The sequence below is a fragment of the Bidens hawaiensis genome, unplaced genomic scaffold (assembly GCF_021521415.1).
Source record: "Bidens hawaiensis isolate Kalapana, Puna unplaced genomic scaffold, B.hawaiensis_p1.1 tig00011824_1, whole genome shotgun sequence".
Classification (NCBI taxonomy): Eukaryota; Viridiplantae; Streptophyta; class Magnoliopsida; order Asterales; family Asteraceae; genus Bidens; species Bidens hawaiensis.
Genome location: NW_027491941.1, coordinates 211,811 through 222,017, shown reverse-complemented (window position 1 = coordinate 222,017; position 10,207 = coordinate 211,811). Strand labels below are relative to the sequence as shown.

Sequence of the window (10,207 nt, the reverse complement as noted above, 5' to 3'; positions counted from 1 at the left end):
TTAAGACACTAACGGGCTCGTGTATGACTTGGTAATTGCTTTTCTGCCTATCATTCGGAGAGATGTATACGGAGACATGCACATATCTTCAAAAATGACTCTCCACAGTAAGTTAGCAAGTTTAATTTATATCACTTCAACTTTTACGCATTATGGAAAGCTACCATACAAATCAATGATTTTTCTAGAGCCTTTGAAGCTTAATAACTTCACCCGTTAGGCACACAGAAACAATTTATCTATCATTTTCCAAATATTGGATCAATTTTCATTTAAAAATTTTGAAGCTTCAAAAAGCTGTTAACTGAATAATGATATCATTTCCCAAGAAGTTACAGAAGACACACATGTTGAGAACTCGGTCACCCAGGTCACTTTTAGCTTTCAGGTAAATGGCTATCTCGTATGACCACAAGTGGTAAACAGGACCAAACACGTATGAAGATACGTGTCCTTCCAACTCAAAGTTACCGACATAATTTTAAGTGAAAGAATTCAAAACACAAAAACACATCACAATTGCCCTGGACGCCTTCAGTCTTTAGGTAAATGGCTATCCTGTGAATCTACGAGTAGAACACCGGACCAAACATATACAAGTATATGTCCTTCAAACTTGATCAACCGACATAATTTTAAGAGAGAATGAATCTTGAAAAACAAAAATTATTATTATTTTTTTGTAAGGCCCCGTTCCCGGAAGCCCTACTTTAGTGTCGGATTTACTCATATACACAGTTCTTACAATCAGAGTTAATAAAAACTTTCGCGGAAACGTTAACTTAAATAATTCATTACAAAACATTAAATCTTTTCTTTGATACTATAACACAAAACATTATATTTAAAACATCTTTTCTTCCATCTTAAGATGCCAGCCATTCAATCCATGCCATGTGCCATCCTCATGCTAGTTCTTTGGTCTGATCACCTGCGTGCATACTAAAAGTCAGCTACGCTAAGTGAGTTCTTGTTAATCAAGCAACTTATCACACAACCACTACATGCATCATATACGTATCCGAAGACACGTAGTCCACTATCTAACCTGCTCACCTTACCACTTAGCCTCTTATTTACACCTACCACTTTGCCACTTTAATAACGTATAACGTTATGCCACTATGCCACTTTAATGACATAGTCACGTATAGGCTTATCCTACCACGTACTATCGTCATGCCACTAACACTCTTACTATACTCTTGCCACTTCTAACACACTCTACCTCTACTTGTCTACAACACGCTTCATATCATTTACATAATAAGCAAGTCACATCATAGCATTCATGCACACTAATAACCACTTGGCAATCACTATCCTTGGCGATGCGTGCAATATCCGAAGATCGTTCATGCACCGGAAAGTATTATATATTAGCTACCTCGTATAACATCTATAGCATACACTTACCACTTAAGGTAAGTGTATTCACACTTCACATCGAGTATGCACACAGCCCCGAAAACATAACAAGGAAATGGGGCTAGAAACTCACCTGAACTTGGTTACTTCTTCTGCACATGGTTATTCCTTCTCGAGCTGTGCGCGTCTAACTGTTTAATAATTGAATATCAAATACTACTCTAGCCATTCTCATTACTACTTAATTAGTCTTACGTGTCTAAGCCGATTTTACTTCATTGAATCATTACCCGGTTAGTTAATCGTTACTCGTTAATCCTTTAAGGGCATCTTTCATAAATTGTCAAAGTCCAAGGGCTACGATGTAATTATCTCATTCCTTTCTAAGTACAAGGACCATTCTGTCATTATGCTAAACTTCTAGTTCGTTACTTTGCCCTTAACGAATTGGGTAAAGAATCATCCTCTGATTCGCTAAACTCCCATAACGAACTAGCTAACGAAATACCCTCTGATTCGCTAAGCTCCAATAACGAACTAGCTAACGAATCACCCTCTGATTCGCTAAGCTCCCATAACGAACAAGCTAACGAATCACCCTCTGATTCGCTAAGTTTCCTTAGCAAACTAGCTAAAGAATCACCCTCTAGTTCTCTAAGTTTCCTTAGCGAACTAGCTAAAGAATCACCCTCTAGTTCTCTAAGTTTCCTTAGCGAACTAGCTAAAGAATCACCCTCTAGTTCTCTAAGTTTCCTTAGCGAACTAGGGTTAGGTCAGGGAACATTCCATGACACCTTTATCTTTTCCGGCGCCGCCTTTCCGGCGCCTTCATCGCCGGAAAACCGCGTTTTCGCCGGAAAAACGAGATCTCACTAGTTCTTCCACCGTTTTCGTCGTTTTTCGTCCCGTTTGATCCATATTTGAGCTAGGGTGATCCCTAAACTCATCTTAGGTCCGGTTTATACCCGATTCCACCCGGATCTTGTGATTTAAACGGTTTAACGGTGTCGGCTCGTCGCTACGCGACTATAACTAACGTTTTAGGCTCGTACAATATTAAACTATCATTACCTCGGGTCGGTGCTCGGTTTCCTTTTTGATTTCGGCTAGATATAAGGAAGAACTAGAGATAAATATTAAGTGTGTGTTTTGGTGGTGTATGGAATATGTGAGAATGAGGATTAAATGGTGATTAATGGTATTTATAATTAGGGATCATGGGCTCAAGCCCATGGACTCTCCTTCCTTCTTTCATAACCCAAGTCCATAACCCATATCCATTACCCAACACTAGCCCGACCCATACCAACTCCTACTCTATTTATTTATTTCCCGATAACCCGAGTAAACTTTCCCTCTATTATTAAGTAATATAATTAATATTACTTTGGAAATTTCGGGATGTTACAAGTCTTCCCCCCTTAAAGAGGTTTCGTCCCCGAAACCTAACTTATTCCTTGTAAAAGGAAAACTTCTTGCATTCACGCACTTTATTGAATCGTCTTTTCTTTCTGGGTCATTCTCCTTACTCCTGACTTGAAGTCATCGGGTGGTGATCATGTGTTCTAGCTATTAAGGTAGCTTGTCCATGAGGCTCTCGATGTCTCAAGTCTCGTCTCGTCTTTTCCAAGGGCTTCTTTTGATGCTTTTGTGACAATTTGGCAACTCTCTTAGCATATCTGACTACAAGCTCCAAGCGTGATCCTTCTTCATTACTTTTTGCAGTTGGAGTCATGTTGTTTTCGTATATCGCTCTGCCTCAGATTCTTCTCATGTCCGCCTCTTTTTTAACAGTCATCTATCTTATCTCTAAGGAAACACAAATGTTATCACTCTAGGAATTATTTAGCACGTGATTCGTAAGGTAAGTAGTTAATGACGTTGATCAAGTGTAATTAACTATTTGCATTACTCCTCAGGTTCTACATACTTCCCTTCATGATTTCACTTGTGCTTGTTTATACTCTTAAACAGTTAATCAATCAAGATCAATTAATCCTATCCCTAACCTGCACTCATTCTTCATTTAGCAAATAAGCCAACAATAACATACACCATTTACCATACACTTTACCTTTACTGAGCTTGTTTGAGTGACACATGGCTATCTTGAACTGGCATCTTCTTTCTTTTCTTACTTTAATCCCATTCTCTGTTCGAGTCTAAGCATATAGAATGCTTAAATCTCTCGAACTTTGCTCTGATACCAACTTGTAAGGCCCCGTTCCCGGAAGCCCTACTTTAGCGTCGGATTTACTCATATACACAGTTCTTACAATCAGAGTTAATAAAAACTTTCGCGGAAACGTTAACTTAAATAATTCATTACAAAACATTAAATCTTTTCTTTGATACTATAACACAAAACATTATATTTAAAACATCTTTTCTTCCATCTTAAGATGCCAGCCGTTCAATCCATGCCATGTGCCATCCTCATGCTAGTTCTTTGGTCTGATCACCTGCGTGCATATTAAAAGTCAGCTACGCTGAGTGAGTTCTAGTTAATCAAGCAACTTATCACACAACCACTACATGCATCATATACGTATCCGAAGACACGTAGTCCACTATCTAACCTGCTCACCTTACCACTTAGCCTCTTATTTACACCTACCACTTTGCCACTTTGCCACTTTAATAACGTATAACGTTATGCCACTTTGCCACTTTAATGACATAGTCACGTATAGGCTTACCCTACCACGTACTATCGTCATGCCACTAACACTCTTACTAGACTCTTGCCACTTCTGACACACTCTACATCTACTTGTCTACAACACGCTTCATATCATTTACATAATAAGCAAGTCACATCATAGAATTCATACACACTAATAACCACTTGGCAATCACTATCCTTGGCGATGCATGCAATATCCGAAGATCGTTCACGCACCGGCAAGTATTATATATTAGCTACCTCGTATAACATCTATAGCATACACTTACCACTTAAGGTAAGTGTATTCACACTTCACATCGAGTATGCACACAGCCCCGAAAACATAACAAGGAAATGGGGCTAGAAACTCACCTGAACTTGGTTACTTCTTCTGCACATGGTTATTCCTTCTCGAGCTGTGCGCGTCTAACTGTTTAATAATTGAATATCAAATACTACTCTAGCCATTCTCATTACTACTTAATTAGTCTTACGTGTCTAAGCCGATTTTACTTCATTGAATCATTACCCGGTTAGTTAATCGTTATTCGTTAATCCTTTAAGGGCATCTTTCATAAATTGTCAAAGTCCAAGGGCTACGATGTAATTATCTCATTCCTTTCTAAGTACAAGGACCATTCTGTCATTATGCTAAACTTCTAGTTCGTTACTTTGCCCTTAACGAATTGGGTAAAGAATCATCCTCTGATTCGCTAAACTCCCATAACGAACTAGCTAACGAAATACCCTCTGATTCGCTAAGCTCCCATAGCGAACTAGCTAACGAATCACCCTCTGATTCGCTAAGCTCTCATAACGAACTAGCTAACGAATCACCCTCTGATTCGCTAAGTTTCCTTAGCGAACTATCTAAAGAATCACCCTCTAGTTCTCTAAGTTTCCTTAGCGAACTAGCTAAAGAATCACCCTTTAGTTCTCTAAGTTTCCTTAGCGAACTAGCTAAAGAATCACCCTCTAGTTCTCTAAGTTTCCTTAGCGAACTAGGGTTAGGTCAGGGAACATTCCCTGACACCTTTATCTTTTCCGGCGCCGCCTTTTCGGCGCCGTCATCGCCGGAAAACCGCGTTTTCATCGGAAAAACGAGATCTCACTCGTTCTTCCACTGTTTTCATCGTTTTTCGTCCCGTTTGATCCAGATTTGAGCTAGGGTGATCCCTAAACTCATCTTAGGTCCGGTTTATACCCGATTCCACCCGGATCTTGTGATTTAAACGGTTTAACGGTGTCGGCTCGTCGCTACGCGACTATAACTAACGTTTTAGGCTCGTACAATATTAAACTATCATTACCTCGGGTCGGTGCTCGGTTTCCTTCTTGATTTCGGCTAGAGATAAGGAAGAACTAGAGAGAAATATTAAGTGTGTGTTTTGGTGGTGTATGGAATATGTGAGAATGAGGATTAAATGGTGATTAATGGTATTTATAATTAGGGATCATGGGCTCAAGCCCATGGACTCTCCTTCCTTCTTTCATAACCCAAGTCCATAACCCATATCCATTACCCAACACTAGCCCGACCCATACCAACTCCTACTCTATTTATTTATTTCCCGATAACCCGAGTAAACTTTCCCTCTATTATTAATTAATATAATTAATATTACTTTGGAAATTTCGGGATGTTACATTTTTTAATAAGGTAAACAACGCACACACACTATCTTTTTGACTTTTTATTTTTAGTAAACAACGCGCACACACTATTTTTGACTTTTTTGATTTTTCTCCCCCTAAATTTGTACAAATTAACAAAATATGTACAGATTTATCCCAAAAAGACTCGATCCTCGAAACGAAGCATTTTAAAAAAACTAACAAACACATTAAATTTGGTTGTTCCGACCGGTTTTGTGAATAAGTCCGCCACATTGTTTTCAGTGTGAACTTGTTCAAGATGAATCAATTTTCGGTCGAAACAGTCATGAATAAAATGAATTTTAATATGTGTTTGGTTTTGGAATGTTGAACAGGATTTTTAACAATTGCAATGGCAGCATCATTATCACAGAAAATAGGAGTATCAAGAATTTCCAAACTGTAATCCAGCAGTTGGTTTTGCATCCGGATAACCTGTGAGCATCAAGCTGATGCAGCAACATATTCAGCTTCGGCAGTTGACGTGGATACCATCTATTGCTTCTTGCATTGCCAAGAGATGAGACGATCACCCAAAAACTGGCATCCGGTAGATGTGGATTTCATATCAATGTCATCTCCACCATAATTGCTATCAGCAAAAGCAAAAAGATCAAATTCTAAGTTTTTGGGATACCAAAGACCTAACTTCGGTTGTCCATTCAGATATCTAAAAATACGTTTAACAGCAACTAAATGAGAAATTTTAGGATTAGCTTGGAAACGAGCACATTGGCAGACTGCAAACATGATGTCAGGACGACTGGCAGTGAGACACATAAGAGACCCGATCATCGATCCATAGTACGTTTGATCTACGGGACTCCCTTCTGGATCAGATGACAGTAGAGGTATCTCCGCCATGGGAGCGTTAGCACTCTTGGAATCTTGAAATTCAAACTTGGAGAGCATATCCTCAACATACTTCCCTTGATGCAGTAAAATTCCTGCCGAACTTTGGCCCCAAAAATGTTGTCATTTCACCCAACGAACTCATCTCAAATCTTTTCTTCATTACCCCTTCAAATTCTGCACACAACTCAGCATTTGTGGATCCAAAAACAATATCATCCACATAGATCTGGACTAGAATCAAATCTTTTCTGGCAGTTTTACGAAACAAGGTTTGATCAATGGTTCCTCGCTTGTAACCATGATCTAGAAGATGTGCGGTCAATGTAGCATACCACGTCCGAGGAGCCTGATGTAACCCATACAATGCCTTATCTAACTTGCAGACGTGATTTGGTTTCTTGGAATCAACGAAACCCGGTGGCTAATCCACATAAATCTCTTCTTTGACTTCATCGTACAGAAAAGCGGTCTTGACATCCATCTGATACACTGTGAACCCCATGAATGATGCGTAGGCCAGAAAAATTCTAATGGCCTCAAGTCTAGCAATTGGAGCATAGACTTCAGTGTAATCTAATCCCTCAACCTGACGAAAACCATGAACTACCAATCGTGCCTTGTTTCGAATAATAACCCCGGTATCATCTTGCTTGTTTCGGAAGACCCATCTTGTATCAAGTACTTTCTTTCCTTCTGGTAATTCAACCAATCTCCAAACTTTCAACTTATCAAACTGGTTCAACTCTTCATGCATAACATCAACCCAACTTGGTTCATTAAGTGTCATTTCTACCATCTTTGGCTCAATTTGATAAATGAAACAGGAGAACAAACAGTTGTTTATGTGTCCTGTTTGACTTCTGGTGGACACGCCTGTTTCAAGGGGACCTATGACATTCTCAATTGGATGATTTTTCTGAATCCTCGATGGAATTAATTGATCGGGAACATCACCAGTAGAGTGCAAGTTTGACAAATTCACATCAATATCAGCAAGAGGGTTCTTCCATCCAGAGGTCGTTGTACTGTGTGAGTACGATGTACTAGTGACATATTCATTTAGAATGGCATCAGGAAACAGTGTGCTCCCAAAAATCTGACGAATAGGACTCTCCCCCTCAACTTTTGTAGCATCTTCAAAAGAATTTTGCGAGCATTCAGTTTATGGAACTTCTTTTAACAGAGTGACGGATGCGGTTGTAATGTCATTATGTGGTTCTATGACATCATAATCCAGTAGTGGAGAGATGTGAGATACTGCATGTGGGTCATCTTTCTCAGCATCCATTATAGCACCACCAGAAGGTTCTGTGTTGACGACCGGAAGCACATTTAATGGTTTGAAAAGTTCATTATAGTTGAATAACCAGTCCGGACCAACACGAGCATCAGTCTCGTTTTCTTCCAACCAACGAACATCATAGGATTCCAGAATCTGCTTGGTTGACTTATTATAAACCCTATAAGCTGTATGGCCCGCATAACCAACAGAGTAACAATCATCAGCTTTTGCCCCAAATTTCGGAGTAGACTTGAGATTCAGTAGAGTGCATGGACAGCCGAATGCTCTGAAATGTGTGACAATAGGCTTATGACCATAGACAATCTCATATGGAGTTTTCATTTGTGTCTTGTTGATTATCACCCGATTTTGAACATAACAGGCCGTGTTGATAGCTTCTGCCCAGAAGAACAATGGCAGTTTAGAATCACACAACATAGTCCTTGCCGCTTTGATGAGAGTTCTGTTTCTGCTTTCAGCCACACAAAATTGTGTTGTGGCGTCCGTGCTGAACTATACTGACGGAGTACCCCCCCCCCTTTCTGAACAAAAATAATTCAATGATGCATTATTGAACTCCGTACCGTTATCACAACGTATCCACTTCAGCTTCAAATTCAGTTGGTTCTCCATAAGCACAATAAACTTCTTGATCAAATCTGCAGTTTCACTCTTATTTGACAAGAAAAACACCCAAGTAAAACGTGAGTAGTCATCAGTAATAACAAGACAATAAGAGTTGCGAGAAAGACTCAAGACATGAACTGGTCCAAAAAGATCCATATGCAACAATTGAAAGACTGATGAAATAGTATTGATCAATTTTGGCTTGTGAGTTTTTCGTTGATGTTTACCCAAGGCACAAGCCACACATTTTTCAATAGTCACAAAATCTTTAATAGGCAGACCACGTAACAAGTCATTTTTAGCAAGACGGTTTTAGTGTTAGCATGACCAAGACGACGAAGCCATAGCAAGGCATTATGTTCTGACACTTTTGAAAACAAGCAAGTTATTTCATTAAGAACATTTTTGTTCATGTCGATCACATAGGCATTATCTTTTCGTTGTGATTGAACAAAAATCCAGTCTTCTGGTATAATTATACCAGGTTTCAAAATCAAGCACTCCTTCTTAGTAAAATGAGTTGAAAACTCTTTATCACAGATTTGTGACACGCTCAACAGACTGTGCTTCAGTTCTAGAACAAAATTAACATTTTTGAATTTTAGAACACCGTTACTTACAGTACCCTTCTGAGTAATCTTCCCTTTCTCTCCTCCCACAAAGGACAGATACCCGCCATTAAATGTTTGAATGTCGTGTAGTTGGGAAATGTCTCTTGTCATGTGCCTGGAACATCCACTATCAACATACCAAGGTCTGATAATATTCCTTCATAGCTGTTCCTGCACAAAGCGCGGGATTAATTAGATTTTGGTACCCAGTCCATAGGTACACTGGGTGACCCTGACTCATCTAAAGTTGTCACGGGTTGCCATGACATGTCCTTTTGATCATTAAACGTTTGGTTTACAGACTCTTTTACCGGAGATTTAGGCAACCATTTATGTCTACCATTATAAGATTTGGCATTATATGTACGAATGGTTGACTTCATCTCTGGTGTTTTTGGATTGAAGTGACACGGTTTTGTGTTTTCCACCTGTTTCGGTTTAGAATGTGTGTTCTTTTTTGAGCTCGAAGCACCTTTTCTAACCCTATTGCGAAACATGTTAGGCTTGGTCTGATGAGGACTAAACCTAACAGATTCGTTTCGGTTCCAATCATCGTCATAGGAACTAGCCTGATTATGCCTGAATCTTTGCATGTACGATTATGAGGCATATTCCTATGATAAAATCCATAATAGGGAACGTATGGACGATGTGGACAATTTTTGGCTATATGATCAGGAGTGCCACAATTAAAACAAGTTTGGCGTTTTACGTAGAAATCATTTTGGGCAACTCCTCGTCTGGACTGGTTGTGTGGACCAATTTTCATTAAATTACGAGGACCGTTTTTCACATTATTGAACTTACCACCTTGTTTGTCATTAGAGCGTCCCTCTTTCACAAACTTGGGTGGTGAGTATTTGTTAGAATTTTTTGAATTTTTAATTTTATTGGAAACCACATTATCAGAATTCAAAGTTTTAACATAATTAATCACACAAGAATCCTGGCTCTTTGAAACAGAGCCCACACAAACAGTCGGAATAACAGAATTCAAAACATGTAGTTTTAAAGAAACATTAGAAACAATGCCATTATTAAATTCAAAACAGGGGTTGTCATCCTCATCAATCCATTCCTTCACAATTACTTTTTCTGCACATGAAGTAAACACGTTAGAATCGTTCACTCCTGAGGTGG

At 39.1% G+C, this 10,207-nt stretch overlaps 1 long non-coding RNA gene across 1 annotated transcript; it reads right to left on the bottom strand.

The window, feature by feature from the left end:
* Window positions 1-5,728: 5,728 nt before the first annotated feature.
* Window positions 5,729-8,763, bottom strand: LOC143539191 (uncharacterized). The gene is made up of 2 exons (XR_013136390.1): window positions 7,254-8,763; window positions 5,729-7,215 (listed from the first exon to the last, which is right to left on the bottom strand). It is a non-coding gene; the product is annotated as an uncharacterized LOC143539191 (long non-coding RNA).
* Between the last annotated feature and the right edge of the window lie 1,444 nt (window positions 8,764-10,207).